The 21,841-nt window shown below is 28.2% G+C and overlaps 1 long non-coding RNA gene across 1 annotated transcript; it reads left to right on the top strand.

Annotated features, from left to right (window-relative positions):
* The first annotated feature begins 18,754 nt into the window (after positions 1–18,754).
* Positions 18,755–21,610, top strand: LOC106757535. Its single transcript, XR_001375519.2, has 2 exons — positions 18,755–18,973; positions 21,384–21,610. It is a non-coding gene; the product is annotated as an uncharacterized LOC106757535 (long non-coding RNA).
* Positions 21,611–21,841: the final 231 nt, after the last annotated feature.

Here is a 21,841-nt window from a genome sequence, read left to right on the forward strand (position 1 = left end):
CAATTAAGCACAATTCCCTGATTAATTCTAGCACAATAAACTAAGTGAAATCAATAAAATATTGATTCATCACACAACGAACACTTCATAGGCGTCGGTTAATGTACTGACCGACGTCTATAATGCCCTTAGAAGTAGGTTAGTGCAATGTCGGACGTCTTTATAAACGTCGAACGTGTCACTGAAGCGACGTCTATAGTGCCCTTAAATGTCGGTTAGTGCAATGTCTAACGTCTTTATAGACATCACACTTGTCACTGAACTGACGTCTATAACGACGTCGAACGTGCAGAAAACCGACGTCCCATTAACATCACCCATAAAGATGTCGGTTCGGTAAGTGACGTTAAAAGTCCAAAATAATTGACGTCTAAAGTTCATTCTGCACTGATGCTTGTTATATTTATTGTGTGTTGCAGTATCCACTATGTAATTTGTTTGAGGTTGTAATATTGAATTCTGAGATAATCGTACATGTATTTATATCTCTTCAATATATATGTATATCTGGGATGTCTATCTCATCAATTATGTGTATGTAGGACCAACTTAAGTGCATTTTGAAATTTACGGGTCTAAATTAAACTAGTATAACACTCTCTGTTGTAAGTTAGAGAGCTTCCTTCTAATTCTTTTTTCACTGGACTAATTGTTTTTATTAAAAATTAAGGTAAAAGAAAAGTATCTGTTAGATAAAGAGGAGTGAAATTAAATAAAATATAAATAAAATTTAAGATTTTTCACTATTCATTGTCATCAAATCTCTTTTACGTTTTAATTTATTATTTGTTTTGTAGATCAATGGCAGAAGAAAACCAAGACTAAGTTTTTGTACTGATATATCAGTTTTCAGTTTCTATTTTATCAGTTTTTTTTGTTTTATGTATTGTTCCTATTTACAGGAACTTCTTTTGTACGTTTCAGTGACTAATTCTACATAAAAGTATATGTTTTACACATTCAGTTCTCTCTGCCTCTCTTTTCTCTTTCTTCTCTCTCTTTTATTAGATGTTTTCTTGCATGAAGTTCTCACCATGAGAGTCTTTAAATCTTTTTCTATTATGAAATAGAATACCAAACCAGCAATTACCGTATGTGTAAAAGGGGCTTGGTATAATCTCTGACCCTATAGTATAGATTGTTGGATGTGATAAGGCTTTTCAAAATAACCATTAATAGAATTAGGTACTCTATGTTTATATAAATAAAATGCTTTTTGCATGGGAAGAACGTTTCATGAAAAACTGTCTGTTTAGTTTGTTTTCTCCATGTAATGAGTGATGGATTTCAGATTCTGGCGACAACAATAAAGTTAATGTAAGAATGATTAGATCAGCACAGTACATTCGAAGGTGAAAGTTAAAGCTTTGTGGTAATTTCAAATTCAAGCACATACTTTATTATTTCACAAACAAATTATACAATGAAGTGGAGAATACAACCATGGAGTAATTAACACACAAAAAGATATAGGATAACACACTTAATGATGCTAACATAGGTGCCTGAGTATTAACACACTTAATGTTAAAACTTGTTTTAACATGATGTAATTGTTCATGGTTTACAATGATTTTAATCAATTAAATGATAATATAATTGATGAATATGTTTCAAAAAAATACCTCTTCAATCGATAAAAGGATGTAACAACGTTAAATGTTCACAATGTTCTCTTCTCACCAACCAAAACCACACACCATAAACTAATACCACCAAAGCTGAAGATGGAGGGATGTGAAAGGGTAGTCTAGGTAGCGCTAAGAATGAAAGAAGCGAAGTGAGAATGGTTAAGGTATACAATTTGGGACTTTTAGTATAATTTTAATGACTTGAAAAATTAGGTTATGAGGTTTTAAGAGGGTGCATGAAGAAAAAGGGAGGTGTAAAAAGGAATAGTCTCTGACGAAATTTGTTGTATGTTTAATCTATTGTATCATCGTTATTAGGCCATTATTAGACTCTCCATTAATGTTTAGTTTCATGTTTGAAATGTATGTCTTAGTGTGGGAGCAAGTATATATATCTACACTAAAAAATATATATTTCAAAAGTAGATTACATTTTTATATAAAATAACTAACAAAATATTAAAATTTTACACTAAATCAAATTTTATAAGCTTTGTTTGATAAAAACCTTTAATTCATTGGCTAAAAGAATTTAAGCTTGTAATATTTATATGCAATGTATAAAATGTTTAATGTTGTTTACTTTAAGATAAATATATTCCCATTATGCACATACTTAAGAAGAAAGTTCATTTATTTGTTGTTAGATACAATAAGTATGGTTAAATATGTTTTTAGTTCTTAAATTGTGGTACGAACTTGGATTTTGTTCTTATCTCAAACTTTTGATACATTTTGATTCCCAAATTTTAAAAATGAATAGATGTAGTCTATCGATGTTCTAAAGCAATCAATTTTTCCAGCAAGTATATTAGGTAATTTGTAATACAACAAGTGTTGTATCCCCAAAGATTTAACAAAATACACAAAGTTTAAACTGGCTTAACTAGAATAAAACAATAAAAAGGTGCATGAAAGGTGTGGAAACAGATTTGATTTCAGAAAATAAAATTGAAGTTTATAAGTAACACATAAAATGGTTTATAACTAAAAAGATTGACTTCAGTATGGTAAAGACATATTGAAGTTAGATTTTACCACTTTGTTCCTCTCTTGTAAAGGTTCAGTCATTTTTTATAAAGACACAATTAATAATCTTTAGGGAGTTCTCTTTAAATGCAACTCTAGGTTCATTCTTGACTCCTAGAGTCTAAGATCACCAGATTTCAATATGATTCATCATTGACTACTTGAATAGATCACTTGCATTAAGATTAAGACTCTATAACAAGATAGAGTCTTAGATATATTCCTAGCATCTAAAAGCAGGAGGAGAATTAATTGGACCACCAAACAAGTGAAATAGGATGAGTGATCAATTTATTCAACAATGAATATAAACTAATTTAAAAACATGTAATAAAAGCATACTTTGATACATAAAACAATACCTATATAAAAAAAATACCCATACAAGAGAGTTTCAAAGGGTTACATCTTTGCTTCAATTCTCTTAGAGATTCACTCCTCATAATAGACGAAAATATTACAGCACAATGAAGAGTCATTATCTCTTAAGACCTCTAATAATGTTCTCTAAAATTACAGAGGAAAGTATCTAAGAAACTCGCTAAAAAATTTCTTTCCAAAAGTCCCCTAAAATAGAGAAGCAATTTTGTTTTTATAAACTTTCCAAGGCATGACTTTAGTAGTGCAACTATGACTTCAATTGTAGAGGTTTCCTTCCAAAGTGGGTTTTCTCTATGGCTTAAGCCTCATGCTTTTAGGAAAAATGCATTTCTCCATTTCTTTTATTCCAAAAATACTCTACACCTCCCCATTATTTTCTTTTATTCCAAAAATACTCTACACCTCCCCATTATTTTCTTTTATTCCAAAAACACCCTACACCTCCGCATTATCCTCAATAATCTTTCTCTTTCTCTCTCAGCATTAATGGAACGTTCACACACCTCCTCATTATCCTCAACAATCTTTCTCTTTCTCTCTCTACATTAACAGAGTATCCAGATGCCTTAGATTTGAACTTGTGATATATTGTAAAATATAAAATTTAGAGGAAAATTCAATATTAGTGCTTCTACCACTTCCATTTTATAAACTTAAAAGTTAGATACAAATACCAAATAATAAACATAATAATATTAATAGTAAATAATAATATACTAACTTTATAATGACAAAAGAACTAAATAAATTCCAAATCTTTAACAAATAACTTTTCTTTTATATTTTAAGTATTTAATAATATTTTTATATTATTTATCTAATAAATTAAATACTTTATTCAAGTTATTTGAGTCAAACATGTCGATAAGTTAAAACATAATATAATGATAAAAATTATAGATATTAAATGTAAAATAAACACATATATCTAAACATTTTTCTAAAAATTTAGAACAAAATCTGAATTTTACATTTTGCAATATATCACAAGTTCAAGTCTGAGTCATATGAATGCTCCATTAATTTGGAGAAATAAAGAGAAAGATTGTTAAGGATCATGGAGATTTAAGATATTTTTGGAATAAAAGAAAATAATGGAAAGGTGCAGGAGCACTTTGGGTGGTAGAGGGAGTAACACCCTTTTTTGGGTTGCTACAAATGAAATTTAATTTCGTATGAAAATTAAAGGACTAAAAACATATTTAAGCTTATTCTTATTATTTAGTGAAAACATTTAAATTGTATAACAATATAAAAAAAAAAAACAAAAAATCAATTAAGAAACAAAAAGAATTACAAGATAATAAAATAAAATTTTAAATACTTATTTTTTTTATTATATGTTCTTAAAAGGAATAGTCTATTAGTTACAATTTTTTCAATTTATATTCATATGTTTCATATGTAGAATACATATAATGTGTAGAATATTTATGTAGAATACTGACGTGGAAAAACTCATATCAACACATGAATACACACATAAAACACCATTTATCACGTTGGCAAATTCTTAACATTGTTTAGTGATTTCAATTTTACATCCAAAATTTAATATAACTTGATGATACGTTGTTCTTCTTATCAATCCTACCCAAATTTCTGAGGTCTTGGTAAACAATGCAAGGGAAGCAATATTGAAAATTGTGAGTTTGATTATATGAATTATTAGATCTTTGAAATAAAATTTTATATATATATTTTTGTGTATGATATTTACTATTTAATTCATACCTTTATATATATATATATATATATATATATATATATATATATATATATATATAAACCTCTTTTTGGTCCCTAAAATATGAGCGGATGTTCAGTTTAATCTCCGCTTTTAAAAATATAAACATTTGATTTCTAAGTTATAAAAAATGTATGAGTCCTTTTTTTATGTTCATGGTCAAAGTACAAAAAACAATCTAAAGTATTGTTATTATTAAGAAACAGATCAGAGCAATCTAAAGATGTAACAGTTGTTAAGAAACAATTAAAAACAGTATTTCAAGTCAAAAAAGGACTTATCTGATACATTTTTTATAACTTTGGGACCAAAAATTTACATTTTTAAAAACGGGGACTAAACTGAACATCCACTTATAACTTAGGGACAAAAAGAGGTTTAAACCATATATATATATATATATGAGAATTTTCCTTTTAGTTCTCAATTTTACTCTTTAAATAAAAGTTTGTTAAATTAAAAGTTATTTTATCAATTTTAGTATTTAAGTAATTGTTGCTTTAAATTTTATCTGTTTTTTTTTATCTGACTTTTTTTTAGAATTAACAATTTTTTTAATTAACACATCCACCAAAAAATAAATACAAATTATTTACAATAAAATCATAAAAATTATTAATATTTAATTTATATTATAATATTAATAAAGATAATTTTATTACTTTTTACTATCATAGAAAAGAAAAACTAAACACGCACGTAAAACATATATTTTCACTAGATAATATAATTTTATAATTAGTGTAACAACCCAAAATATATAGTATAAATTATATAAAAGAGTAATCATCATAAAAATGTTATAGAACAGTTATAGGCTTACAGATAAAGTATTAACCTTACAATCATCTAAAATAGCTATAAAATTTAAACTTTATAAACAATGGAGTAAGCAAAACTATATACAATCCTAGTTTATCACTAGCTACTCTACAACATCAACACCGTCCAACGCTTGCTCCTAGAAAACCTCAGTTCTCTCTACTTACATCCATTGGATGATCATTGCAAAAGAAAGAACACCGCAGATACAAACACAAACACAAGCAGAAAGGGTAAGCTAGATATAAAAGCATTCATATTATCCCAAGACAGATAACTATATATAACTAATCAGATAACACAACCAATTCAAACATCCTAACATGTTATGACCTAGACTTGACCTGTCCAGACTTAGAATGAATACCGAGCTATGGCGGGTTGTGCACTTGTGGTGGCCTCTACTGCTTTGCAAAGCCATTGCCAATGAGTTTCACCTATCACACACACAAAGTTAGTCTGTTACCGCGTAATAGGCCTCCAAGTAGCGCCTACACTAGGACCTCCTACTACTCTCACCATATGAACCAATCTTCTCTAAGTGAGAATGAAATATCATTGGAGTGTTAGGATAACCCCCAAGATTGAGCTCCCTATATTCATTCTAAACACACAACTATCTCACCAAAAGATTCCACTTTGATACTCAATTACACCACATTGAATCATACCTTTCTTCATTTTGAATCACTAATCATACCTTTTATATTCACGTAATTTCATACATCCTCACACATAATATTCAAGGAATTAGACCATACTTCAAACCACTTAAGAACAAGAAGAAAAAAGTAAATTAAACTCGGACCAATCACTCAGCGTACATCCTTGCTGAGCGAAACCAGAGGGTTTTCGCATAGCAACCCCAATTCGCTATGTGAATCTGTAAACAGAGACCTTCCCTTTACGACTAAACTTGTTGTGCAAATAAACTTACAAAGGTTCCAGACCTCTACTCCTCGCATAACACCCTAAATCACTATGCAAGAGCCCAGGCAGTGGCTCAGGCTCCCTAAACACTCGCAAAGCGCACCCATTCGCTATTCAAATTAAACTAACATTTATCTCAAATCACCCCCAGTCGCACAACGCCTATATTCGCTATGTGAATCACTAGACAAAGAGCAACCCTCTTTAACCACTCGTACAACACACCAACTCGTTGTGCGAGTGCCCAGGCAGAGAGTAACTCTCTACAGTCATTCGCACAACGCACCAGTTCACTGTGTGAATGCCCTAGCAGAGAGCATCTCGCCAGGGTGACTCGTTGTACGAATCCATTCGCTCAGCGAGTCTGCATAATCTGCAGAAGGAATTTTTGCAGAATTATGCAACTCAAACTCCACTTACCAATTCTAACTATTTTTGCCAACTTCTAACACTCCTAGATTGTGTTATATACCTAATTAGACTTATCTAAGTGATTCTAAATCTTCCTAACATCAATCTAAAGTGTTTGTGGATCAATTTCTATATCAAAACTCTAAATTTCTCAACCTAGAGACCAAAATCTAATTCTACCCCTTTTGACATTTTCTTGAACCACTTAGGGACTTAAATAAGTCCCAAATGACTTGTCTAAGCTATCTAAACAAACCAATATAGCTCATAACCCCTGGTTCTCATTTTCACTACCTCTCTTCCTCCAAGTTGACTTAAAACAAGCATAACACACTCTAAACCACAACAAGGTGACTATATCAACATCCAATTCATGTTATAATAGATTTCCAACATTTACCACACCTAATCATATATCAAACATCATTCAATCAAGCTAAATTTCACAGTTCAACAATTGGTACATTACAACTATACAAAAATACAATTTTAACTCTACTTTAAAATAGAATTTTAGTCTAAACATATCATGATATACATACAATCAACTGCTAAAAACAGAGTACTCTAGCTTCCCTTACCTTGAATAATTCTGGACAGTTATACCAAAATCCTAACAGCTTGCTTGCAACGCAAGGAATTTCTACAAACACCTACAAATCACCAATTAGTGATAGAAAACAACTCTTAAAACCTAAATTGAGCTAGAAATTGAAGAGAGAGGTCACTAAATACATGCAAACAAAATTTTTGCATGATCACAACCCAAAACGCATGGAGAAAAAGGAAAAATGACTTACCAACTGGAAACAAGAAACTGATCGGTAAGAAATGTAGCTCTCAACACTAGGATTGCCTAGGCAATTCCTGATTGTCGAACAGATAACTCAAATGAGAGAAAATCTAGAAAGAAGGTAGAGGGGAACGGTAGAGAATATTGTTTTAGAAAAATGGAGTGTTCTTAAAGTAATGAAACGAGTTTATAAAATTCTATTTATATTATAAGGTTGTTTTAAAATAAAATAATTGATCACATTGTTTTAATACACTTATCTATTCCAATACTCTATTTTCTAGATTCTTACAATTAGTATCATCTAAATTCAACATTTATGTTCCTCTATTTTTTCTAAAAAGATAAAAAAAAAAACTTAAGGTAAAAATAAGATAATATTATAAAAAACTAAAAATCAAACCGACACAAAATTTATTTTGTAATATCAAATAATAATGAAGACATAATTTCATACTACTAAATAAATTATATACGTTTTAATAATTTAAAATATAATATATATAAATAGGAGACGAGACGAGACGAATAATAGTACTGGCCTGGTTTTTATATCTATTTTTTAAAAGAAATTAAGTATTACTTGTATTTAATTAATTTAAATATTTCTTATCAATAGTGTGAAAGGAAAGGTGAGAAATATGAGGCCTACAAAATTATATTTTTCAAGATCGCGTATCCAATCTTAAGTAAATGTCCCTTTCTTCAGGTTAGAAAGTCCTTTCCTCAATGTTCCAGAACCTTATGCGTCAAACCCATAATCAATTTCTATTATACATAATGCATTATATATTTTGATTCTTTTTTATATCTAATCAACATAAAGACCTGGAATTATAGGTAATTTACCAATGTAAAGATCCATACTTTGTATAAATGATAAATTAACAAAATATTATATATATATATATATATATATATATATATATAATCAATGACTATAATATTTTTGTTTAATTAATTATTTTTATAAAATATTAAAAATAAAAGAAAACATAATATTATTGAATATTTAATATCATAAATTATAATAGGATAAATTCCAAATCAAAATGTAAAATAATAATTGGATAAAAATGAAAGAATTATATTAAATGTTTTATAATTAACAGAAATAAAATTTCACAATCAAAACATCTATGAATTTTGCAAAACTTAATGAAACAACGTTGATAAAGTAAAAAAAAATGTTTTTAATTATAAAAAGAAAATAAATATTCAAGTTTTAAAATATTTCAAACCTCTCTTTACCTTATCTCTTTTTTTATACATCGATAAATATCATCGCATAGAAAAAATATATTAACCTAACAATAATTTAAATTTAGACATAATTATTTATATTTCAAGTATATGAGGTTGAATGTTCACTTTAAGTTGTTTTTCTTATTTTAAAGCTTTTTTCTTAGCTGTCAGGATACTTCAATTGATCAGGTGTATTTTCTAAAAATATTCTAATACTTAAGTTAGTTTGATATTTCATCGATTTAGCAATTAATGATGTAATAAATATGTTACAAAAGTTTCAAAAATCATACATTTGACCTATATTTATAAGTTTCTTCATAGGTTTCTAATTAGGGTCGGTCTAATCACGAACCAAATCTATTACTAGCTTATTTAGCTTAGTTAGATGGTTAATTGGATATGATTGACACTAATCGGTTTCATCCCTCCTCCACCAATTGGTTTGATGTAATTTGGTTAGTATGTACTTTTGGGTACATGTAGAGTACACTTTCATATGTTCTACTTCAATTTATATTGGATGGTGCAAACAAGATTTATGATAACAACATTAAATCATTTTAATATAGTAAATGAAATATCTTCATGTAATTACAATGGTAAAATTACACATATGTAAAAATAATTATATATAAACTCATCAAAACAATATTTTATATAATAAATAAAACAAAAAAATATTTAAAAAAAAAGTAAAAAAGATAAAACGATTTGATACATTAAATAAAATTGTATAAATAAAAAATTGTATAATTGAAGGTATTATAAGATAGAAAATATCTTCATGCAATTGCAATGGTAAAATTACACTTATGTAAAAATAATTATATATAAACTATCAAAACAATATTTTATATAATAAATAAAACAAACAAAAATATTAAAAAAAGTAAAAAAATAAAACGATTTGATACATTGAATAAAATTGTATAAATAAAAACTGTATAATTGAAGGTATTATAAGATAGAAAATATCTTGAAGATCAAAAAAAGGATTTTCAAATATCAAATTAGTCGTATCAGTGAGAGGTAACGAAAGTTGTTTTAGAAAAACATTGCTTTTTCAAATAAAACAAAAATAAAGGATTAAAAAGAATAAAAGAAGAAAAGTTTTTATATTATCTAGTAAATGAATTCTTTACTCAATTAAACACTTGAAATTGATAATCAAACTTCTTTATGTGAAAAAACATATAAATCATAAATAAAAAATTATTAAGAAGGGGAAAAATGATAAAATATGACAATTAACATTTATTTTAGGGTTAAATATGTTTTTGGTTTCTAAACTATCATTTGGTTTTGGTTTTTGTTTCTCTCTTAAACTTTGATTCATTTTCATCCCTCTCTTTTTTCAAAGTCTTGGATTTAGTCCTCAATGAACAATGATGTTAGTTTTTTTTCTAACGTGGCTAACGGTACAGTAAACATTTGAAATTAAATTGAAATTAGGGTTTAACAAAAGAATGACCAATGAATTTCACTAATTACATCTCTGTTATTCTTATCTTTATTCATTAAACGCAACTTCCCTTCAATTCGTGTTTAATTCGAGTAGTTCACCATGAGTTCTCCTTACAATTGTGGTCAACCCTCTATAGTGGATTTATGTTCCTTCGTGTTTGTAATGAAGGTAGGGTTTGCACCCAATTTTGCTTCAATATTGCAGAATTTTCTATTTTAATTGTTAATTTGGACACCTTACTTCCTCGCTTACTAACTTTTTTGGATTTGTTCTTGAGGTTTTTGGTGCAAAAGTTTTCTCTTACCTTTTCCTTTATTATTTCCCTCTTCCTATAATTGAAATTTTTGATAAAGGAAGTATCTTTCCAGTTTGGCGATTGAAGCTGCGGTGGAGGAAAACAAGAAGAGAGTTGTAAATTCTAGAGTTCCCTATGTTGTTCTCATTCATTCTATTTTGAAATCTCACACAAGGAATGAATGTACGTGTCTTGAGAATGTGGCATACCATTAGTCATGTCATTGGTTATGGAGGACTGAATTCAGAACTTTCAAAACGGAGATGGATGAAAATGGATCAAAGTTTCGAAAGGAGATTTCAAAAATCGCATGATAGTTTAGGGACCAAAAATATATATAGTCCTTCATTTTATTCACTGAAATTGATAATAAAACATTTAAACATAACCACTCAAAGAAAAAAAGTGTAGTCAAGGTTGTGATAAGAGAAATAGTACATTTTAAAGATGTATGGATTTTATAAATATATCAAACAAAAACAATTAAAATGAGGAGGAAGAGAATAATATATATATATATATATATATATATATATATATATATATATATATATATATATATATATATATATAAGGTTATCTAACTAACTATGGATACTTTAGTCATTTAAATGGGGACGGATGGAGGACGAGATATATATTGGCATGGGTATTAGAATGGCACAAGGACCATTCTTGTCTCCATATCCAACGAAAATTATTTTGTATTATTTATATTCATACCCATATCCAATAAATATAGGGATTTTTCATCAAAATGGGGATGGGTTCAAACTTACTAAGAAGGACGACTTCATTTGTTATCCTTACTTTTAAGTTAATCCATTATTGTAATAAATATATAACATAAATTGAAAGAACAAAACATCCTAAAGTGAGTTAACCATTAACCCACCAACTCATGGTCACTTGAATCAAGATATAAAATTTTTGGCTGACCAAAAAGTGGGTCAGGTTGAGCTAACTCAATTTTACCTTAACTCACTGTAAGTCGAGTTAAGTTGACTCAATTTTAGTTCAACTCGTGGTAAACCAACCTGTGTTAGTCGAGTTAGATCACTTTGACACCTAAGGATAATGTTACTATGAAACTCAAGTTAGAAAGATTGAAATAGTTTTACGATATAAGATATATCTTAAGAAAGAAAATCGTTTAGAAAAAAAAAGAGTCAATTTTACTCAACTTAAATTACTAGGAAATAAGAAAAAATCATAGATAAATAAAAATTAAGAATTACTAATGGTAAATACATTTGCACTATTTAAAAGATTGGACTAATATGAAAGATTGTGAATTTTTTTCTTACAAAATATTGTCAAATTTGACCATGAAATTAAGTGTATATTGTAATGCATTAAGGCAAGGTGTTAGATGTGTATTAATATAAGGAGGAAGAGTATTAGTAGCATATATGTTAATAAATTTATGACCAATTAAGTCAAATTATCTTACTTGTGATTTAAAGCTAGTTTTGATAATGTCTACGTAACATCCAAAAATATAGCATTATACTATATAATAGTCATCACATATTCAATATAATAGATCAATTAACAAACGAAGATATAAAGTTATTATAGTTATCTAATAACTATAAAAAGACTATATATTTACAAACCCTCTATGACCAAAACTATCTATAAGAGAAGTCTAAGCATCTGCAACATCTCCACCCAATACCTGCTCTAAAACGATCTCATCTCCCTCTGCTCACACCCACCAGATGATCATAGCGAAAAAGAAGAAGCAAAGGACATACAAGCACAAGCACAAGAAAAAGGGTAAACTAGAATACAACAATTAATGATATATAAAAACATGTTAACATTCATGTGACAACATATAACACATCAAACCAAACAACCCCTTTTATGCATGACGACCCTTTTAACTTGACAATCCGGATTAGTATGAATATTGAGCTACGGTAGTTCATGCACTTGTGGTGAAACAGCTAACCTACCCCAAACTACCAAACAAGGTTAGTCCGTTATCACTCACCTTAGGCCAAGGTAAAGACCCTAGACTAGGACCTCCTACTATTCTCACGACATGCCTCACCCTTCTTTATTTGAGAATGAGTGACCATTAGAATGTCAAGATGAACTCCAAGACTGAGCTTCCTATATTCATACTTACAATACTTAAAACCACCAATGAGAAGTTCCTCCTTGGAACCCTCTTCAACACCTTTGAAATCATTGATATCAACTCACATTCACATAGTACACCAATACTTGAGACTATTGATCATGCATTAAAGAAATAGAAACACAATTACAAGTCATCAAAATCACCCAATAACACAATTTATTCATGGCATAATGATACTCATACTTAGGTAAAGAAAAAAGCTCTGAAATCCTCACCAACAGCTCCGGAAGGGTCCAAAACCCCCAAAACGGGTCAAAATGGACATCCAGAACCTTGAAAACTCCCCAAAAATGTTGCAGTGCTGCCAAGTGGCGCCCACACAAGGGCGTGCAGCGCCATGACAGTAGCAAAACCACTTTGAATTGGGCCTTGAAGACCTTACCTTCAACTTCTAAACACCCATAGGACCCTCCAGAACATGAGAAAACATAGAGAACCCTGTTGTCGCTCAATTTGACACTTGAAAACTCACTTTTCACTCCTACAAGCTATCCAATTTCATTTTTATCCTTTAAAACCCTAAAACCAGTTTGCAACCTGTATAAAAAAGTCCAATTACACTTGCTAGGACTCTCCAAAACCACAAAATAATCCCAACATTCCTACTTTTCATTTTCACCCCTTAGAACCACTAAAATGGGCTAAAAATTCAACCTATGAAGCCATTTTCCATTTCAAAAAATATTTTACTGGTTTAGTTATCTAGACAAGTCCTAATAGGTGCGATAACATATCCCTAACCTTCCAAAACAGTGCAGACCTCTTACCTCACCATTTCACTACTCCACACCCTCTTTTTTACTAAAAATTGTGCACATACACCCTCATAAGACCTCTACTCCAATATAGATTAGATTTTACTGTTTTAAGAGTTCCAACAAGTCTAAAATAACTCAAAAACAGTCCCCAAACTACTACTACTATTAAACCATCATTCCCTCTAAAATTCACCTCTCAAAAACCCCCTAATTTCACTCTAAAATGGTATAGAATGCACTCAAGTACTTTTCAATTTCAACTGCATACTATAACAATTTTAGGATTTAAACCAAATATAATAGACCCAAATACCTTTACCAAACTGTAGAGTTTCCTTTTAAACTAACTAATCCAAAATTTGACATGCTAACACCCATCACTTTAAATCTCCAATTTATACATCAAATCCTCAATTCTTCCAACTATCAATAATAACACAGTTTTATATATACATCTCCATTTCATCATACTATAAGTTATACAACAATCATACATTCACAATTTTCAAAAACACATCATAAAGGGTAATTAATCATATTTTTCTAAATTTCACACCATTAACAATCATATAATCACATGCATACCAAATGATAGATTAAAAACACCTTTCTACAATTATTAAAAGCAAACTAGCTTCCCTTACCTTAGGGAAAACTAGGATAGTCCAAAAATTATTCGACCGACGCTCCCACCACGAAGAATTTTAGGTAAACACCTACGATTGAAAGAATGATAGTTGAGATGAAATCTTAAGACCCATAATTAACCAAGAATAAAAGAAGAAACACACTTTATACATGTGGGACATATTTGATATATATCAAAGACCAAGATAGACCGGGAAAAAACGGTGGAAACTTACTTGCTCTATTGCAGAAATTGATCAGTGGATAATGAAGACAACTCAGCGGTGACCACATAGGAAGTTCATGATCGTCAAAGAGATGATCAGAGGAGAATAAAGTGTAGAGAGAAGGTAGAGAGAGTTTAGAGAACGAGTTCTAGAGAAATGAAGTGTTTTTAAATAATGAGAAGATTGTATACAGGTTTTATCTATAATATTGACTTATTTACTATTTTAAAATAAAATAGTTGATCTCAATATTTTAAAACATCTATTTACTCTAATACCTTTTTCTAGGTTTTTATAGTTTACATTAAATAATGTAAGTATAATATTAAGATCTGGAATCTTTATTTATTACAAAATACTAATAATGATAAAATATGTAGTTTGAATAAGAAATTTTTGAAAGAAATTAAAATTTTATAATATTAGAGTAATTAGATTACTTAAAGTTAAATCATTTTAAATTTTACCTAAAAAATAATAATTTGAAATTTTTTATGTACTCAAATTTATAGTTTGATCTTTTTAGTATTAATTAATTTGAGTTTGAATCGATTTAGTTTGATTTGAGTTTGAATCTACTTAATTTAAACTAATAGTAGATTAACTCGGCTTAATCTAATTTTTCTTTTACTTAAATTACTTATAAGGAATAAATTCATATTCAACATTATTTCCTTGATTAGAAGATGAACTACAACTAATGTTTTAACATACACATCTTTATCTTTTTTTTTTCTTGATTTCCTTAACCTAATAAACAAATTTGATATATGCGCTAAGACAATATATTTTGTATTATTAAGTTCAAATTATTGGTTCTTTAAAATAATTTTACATTAATTATTGAGTAAATAAATAAAACTATGCAAAACTATTATAATTTTAAATCAAATTAAGTTAATAAATTGAATCCAACTTTATGTGAGCTTGAGTTAAATCTAATTTAAAAATTGAAGTTGGTCCAAGATTCAAGATTAATGAATTATTGTAAAATCTAGTCAAGATTAGGTAAACTTAACTCAGTTTTAATCCGGAATTTTTCTATACTTTTGAAAATACAATAGTTATTATGTTGCGTACAAGTTACTGATGAATGTGTATTTAGAGAAAACCTATAATTTCACATCAGAAACCGAATACTATCTTATTCCTTTTGAAGTTAGGTCATTCATATGCTCAGAATCTTTTATTGTTCAATTTAAACGTGTCAGTGGGAGCTTCTTCCTATCTTCAAACTTTATCTTGTAAGTCCAAATTTTCTTTTAATATTTAAACTATTTTTTTATAAGATTAAACTTTTTTTCTCTTTCTTCTATAATTATCCCATCCACTTTTGTTCTCACATTTTTCATTTAAATTTTGATGAAGTATTTAACTGGATATTGAAATTTAGTTTAAAAATTCACAGTATTTCAAAATCCAGTTTAAAAATTCAGAAGATTTCAAAATTTGGTAAACTATTTTTGGATTTCGAGATTCCATGATTTTTTTTTAATTTTAAAATTCGATGAATATTTTTCTCGAATTTTAAAATTTGATATTTATTTCTTTCTGATTTTAAAATTTCTGGATTTCAAAATCTAATATTATATTTATTATTATTTTTTCCATTTTTTTAATTTGTTAAATGTGCTTTAGTTGTTGTAATAAATTATATGTGAAAATATTAAAATATTAACATATATTAAATTATTATTTTAAACTAATTAAAATATTTTAATAAATTTTATTTTTATTTTAATTCAAATGAGTATATAAAAGAAAATTATACTAATTAAAATATTTATCAAATTTTAATTTAAAACAAAATTTAAACAAATATGTTAAAATAATTTCAAAATTTTAATAATACAAATTTGAATCCATCTTAAAAAAAATTATTAAATATTTTAAATTTAATTAACTGATTTTAAAATCATAACTAAAGGCCCACTATATTCTTGGACAATAGCCACCAATGACATATGGGAGTTACTCCCTGTACCTCCCCAATTCCAACCCCCACCCCCCAACTTTTTTGGATTTTTTTTTAAATACAAAATTAATCTTTATGTTTTTTTTATTTTTACCGTTTTACACCTATTTACTAAAGTTAACCTACTCTTTTACAGTCTGCCTCAGTCAAAACACACAGACTCAAATTTCTCTCCTTCGTATTTCCACCCCCACCCCCACCAAAGCTTTTGAAACGCTCCTCCTCCAAACGCTCTCTGCAACTCTCACTCTCCCATTTATACGTTAAAAATATATTTAAAAAAATAATACATCAAAACATATAAATTCCATTATTAAAATATCTGAAAATTAATATAAAAAGTAAACTAATAAAACAAATCTTAAAAATGGAATGGGGGGTGGGGGTTAGAATTGGGGAGGTATAGGGAGTAACCCCCATGACATATTTGTTTAGAGTGAGTGAACGACCCACCAAAGAGCCCTTTCCTCTTGCACGCCATATTTCTTTCTACACCTCCATTGGTACCCAAAATGTCATATTTATCCTTCCATACAGTGTGGTGTGGAAAATTCCTGATTGAATAATCTAAAATTTGAAAGTTAAAAATTACAGTATTATATTTTGAATTAAATAATCCAAAATATTTTATTTTTAAATTTATTTGCACGACTCAACATATATTTTAAGATTATTTAATTTAAACATGTATTTTAGATTATATAACTTTTTTATTATTTTTTTTACATCTGGATTAATTAATCTAGAAATAATTTTTTCACTTCCGAATTAGTTAATCCAACTAATTTGTTTTGTATAAAAGTTTTGATCCCGAACATGTGCAATCCGAAAATGAAACCAAGTTTTGATCTTGAATTTCTAAATAGTAAATTATTTGTACTAGATTTGAAAAGGTTAATTTCCAATTTGTGAATTCGATATTTAAAGTAATTAATTCTGAATTTTCAACACTAACATGAAAAAATAAAAATATTTGAATTCTGTGATCAGAAAATATCTTTTAAATTCTACAATTCAAAATATTAAACAATATTTTAAATCCTACCCTTTAAAATACAACATCCAAACTTTTAATTTTTATAGTGTACAATCTAAAAACTTTGGAAATAACTAAAGGCAGATCCTTTATGACAAAACTATCTTAAGGGATATTCATACGTTTTATAAAAGTGGAGAAAGAGACTAAGGATTGCAAGGGTCAACCCTAAAGAGGTGGATATATGGGTATTTCTTATTGTACCTCCATACTTCCTTCTTGCACTTACAAAAAACTGAAAAGACAAAATTGTTCTCATCTTCTTCCCTTCACTCCTTCCTTTCCACCTCCGCTAATTTCGTGTTTTCTATTTTAGATTATATAACTTGAAAAACAAATTTCATATTTAAAATTATATAATTCACAAATTATAATTTTTATTGTACATGGGAAATTATACAATCTGGAATGTATTTGAATTATAATTTAGAATATAAAATAAATATTTCGGTTTATAATCTGGAACACAAAATAAAATAATTTTGAATTATACAATTCAAAATGAAAAATAAAAAATATTTTTTAAATTAAATAATCCGAAATGTAAGAGGGTAAAATTGAAACTTTTTAAATATATGAAAGTGCAGGAAGAAATTCTTAAAGGTATTTTTTGAACCGGCCCACTCAGTTTTTTCCAGTCATTCGGAAGGTGTGGTAGACTCTTAACATGAATAGAAAAGTTTCTCTATTAATATTTCATAAGGAGAAAATAATTTAAATTAAGTTTTTTATAAGCTTAAATAAATTTTCCGTCATCTAACTTCTCTATGCTTTTATTTTTTGAATTTATTAACTAATTTTAACTTGTACAAAAATTAATTTTATTTTTATAATACATTTATGTAAAAATAACGTGAAGGAAAAATGTAAATTTTTTATTTGATGGAATTGTGACATATTCTACTTTATTTGAAATCTCGATGTATTAATTAGAAGATTAATTTAATTAGGACCAGTAAGTTAATATATTATTTGACTTTTCAAGGTGTATAGGTAAAAAAAAAAAAGATATTCTCCAAAGTTTCAATATAGTGAGAAATTTATCCTACTTATTAAATTATTGTTTTGTAAACAGTTATTTTTTTTTAATGGATTTATGTTGAAGAATTCTGTGAAGAAGTAAGACAATATATGTAAGAACCTAAAAATATATAATATATGTATAAATATTAAAAGAAGTGGGGGGCGAAACTGAATTAAAATAAAAGGGAGGGGTCATTTAACTAAAAAGAACCAGTTTAATTTTGGTGTTGGACTTTCTGAAAAGCATAAGCTATCCTCTCAAGAATGTTTCTCTCTCTAGACCTCACACTCTCCATTTTTCCTCTGCCTTCTCTCTACCTTTTCTTTCAACTGAACCGTTAGAATTTCAATCCGTAGGCGCCTAAACGATCCTGACGCGAGAGCTTCAATTGGCACCGATCAATTTCAGGATTCATTGTTGTAAGTTGCTCTTCATTGTTCCTTGCTGATTTGGAACCCTAGACCATGCAATTTGTTGTTGCGTGTGTCTTCTATTTTTTTTTTCTTCTGTCCAATTCTAGCTCTAAGAGTTGTTCTTTATTATCACATTATGGGTTGTAGGGTGCTGTCTAGATTATTCGCGTGTGAGATATTGTAGTTGTGGGTCTTTGAGCTGAGTAAAGAAATTTCAAGGTGAGGGAAGAAACCTAGTAAATATTATGTGAAAATATGATGCTGTATTTATATATTTGGTTGTTTATTTTGTTTTGGGAGATTGTTTGCTGCAAGACAATTGGCGTATAATATGAGATTATGAATAATTGCTTATGATTGGATATATATATATATATATATGAATGTTGCATACAATGTTTGATTTTAAACGATTAAGATACAGTGAATTGTCGTTGAAGAATTTCACAGGTTATAGAGCATACTTTAAATATTTGTGCGTGATATAATTAGTTCGATTAGAGTATACTTTATGGGATGTTTTCACTTTGTAATTGGTTTTTGATCTAATACAGTAACAAGTTTATGAGGGATATTAGTTGTATCAGCGAATGAGTTTTGAAAATGGGGATATGGAAATAGTTTCGTGCAGTGAACTTTAGGATTGAAAGATATAATCTTTAGAATTTTTATGCATATGGGTCTTAAGGCATTGTTTATATATATATATATATATATATATATATATATATATATATATATATATATATATATATATATATATATATATATATAAAAGATTAAAATGTAAGGTAATATAGTAATATAATTAAAAAGATGCAGAGGGTGTGGGAATGATAATAAACTATATTTAAAATGTTCATATAATTTAAATTTAAAAATATTCTCAACCAAAGGTCATTGAAAGTACATTTAAATGGTAGATTATAAATAAAGCTTGAAATTATGACAATTTAAGTTATAAACGAGAAGTTCAATATCGAAATTACTGAAAAGGAATATAGGTTAGGTAAGAAATTCAAATGCAATTATGAAGGTAAACAATAAGAAAAGTAAAAATTTAACATGGTAATAAAGAATGTGAGAACATTCTCTCTTTTAATCGATTTTACTTTGAACGTTATCAAAATTTTGTAAATATGATCCTTTTCATCTTAAATTGCATAATAAGAAAATTTATGCATAGATAACATTTTGAGAACATTCTCTCTTTTAATCGATTTTACTTTGAACGTTATCAAAATTTTGTAAATATGATCCTTTTCATCTTAAATTGCATAATAAGAAAATTTATGCATAGATAACATTTCTAACAATTTTAGAATTATGAAACATATATGTGTTTATAAACTATAAAACACGCATATAAAACTAACGGCTTGAAGAAAGGACAGTAGAAATGATTTTGCAATGTATATCTTAAGTTTTCTGTTTCTTCATTCCATTTGGTTAAGGATTTCTTTTTTTCTTTTCAATTTCTTATATTTATTGTATTAATCTTTTTCAACAAGTAAATAGTGGCAGAGATTGCATATGATTTTAAATTCTATTAATATAATATAGTTATGTATAAGATTATTATATACGTGTAATATGTATAAAAGGGAATGTTGATATAGTTGGAATCATAATTCATTTATAATATTATAATATGTATATATTTGTGTGTTGGTTTAATATAAATATTATAATAGAATTATGATTTAATATAACTATTATAATATGATTAAAGGAAACATGTGGTGTACATGAATTTAGATATTGAAAATAAGTATAAAAGATTTTAGCATTGATTAATTTAGAGTAAATTTGTGGAGTTGTTACTTCTATAACTTGTGATGAATGAGTTAATGTATGCTTATGTATGAGACTTGTGTGTGGTTTGAAAGAACATGATTGTGGAATAGAATGATATAATTGAGTATGAATTGAACATCTCAGGGTGAGATGATTGAAAGTGAAGTGAGGGGTGTTGTTGTTGTTTGTATAATGTCGGGAGCTTTGAAATGGTGTATCTATCCCTACACTCAAAACATTGTTCATACTCAAATAGAGGAGAACAGTGTGAGTGGTGAGAGTAGAGGGAGGTCCTCGTCTATAGTCCTGGAGTTTAGACATAGACAGATTGGGGGATTTACCTTGCATAGTGTTGGGATGGGCCAACTGAACTATGCAAGTGCAAAGACGACCAATAGCTAGACAGTTATACCAAATCCGGATGAGTCGTGTTGAGTGTTTGATGCATGGGCTGATTGGTATGCCTTGCTTGTTCTTTCATTTGAAATTAAGCATAATGATATTTATAGATTGTACTATATGTTAAAATGTTTGTTTACCTAGCTCACCCTTACTTTTGTGTTGTATGTTGCTTGGGTATGCTTTCTCTTGCGATGATCATCCACTTGGATGGGAGCAGATGTCGTTGAGGAGGTTCCAATGGAGGAAGTGTTGGAGGACGCTGATGTTGCGACTTAGTCCTCCCTAGGTTTTCTTCCTTTTACCTGATGTCATTTTGGAATACTCTTATCTTTGTATCATTTTGCTTAACTCTTTATGTCTAAGTTTTAGGTTTAGACCTCTTTTACTTGAAATTCAAACTCTTGAGTTATATTTGGATGACTATAATCTTATATTTAACTGTCACTCTACTTCCAACTGCTTTCCTATATTATAATCGTGAACTTCTATATTATATTATGCTTTAATATAATTGAGATATCACAATATAAGTGGCCATTTGCAATGCTTAAAATTAATAATCCAAAGATCGAATTTTCACACGGTTATTTGGAGAGAAATAAATGAGAATTTATATTACAAACAATTATTTGGAACACAAGAATGTTAAAAGGCTAAATGGAAACAATAAACAAT

This window comes from Vigna radiata, chromosome 3 (assembly GCF_000741045.1).
Source record: "Vigna radiata var. radiata cultivar VC1973A chromosome 3, Vradiata_ver6, whole genome shotgun sequence".
Classification (NCBI taxonomy): Eukaryota; Viridiplantae; Streptophyta; class Magnoliopsida; order Fabales; family Fabaceae; genus Vigna; species Vigna radiata.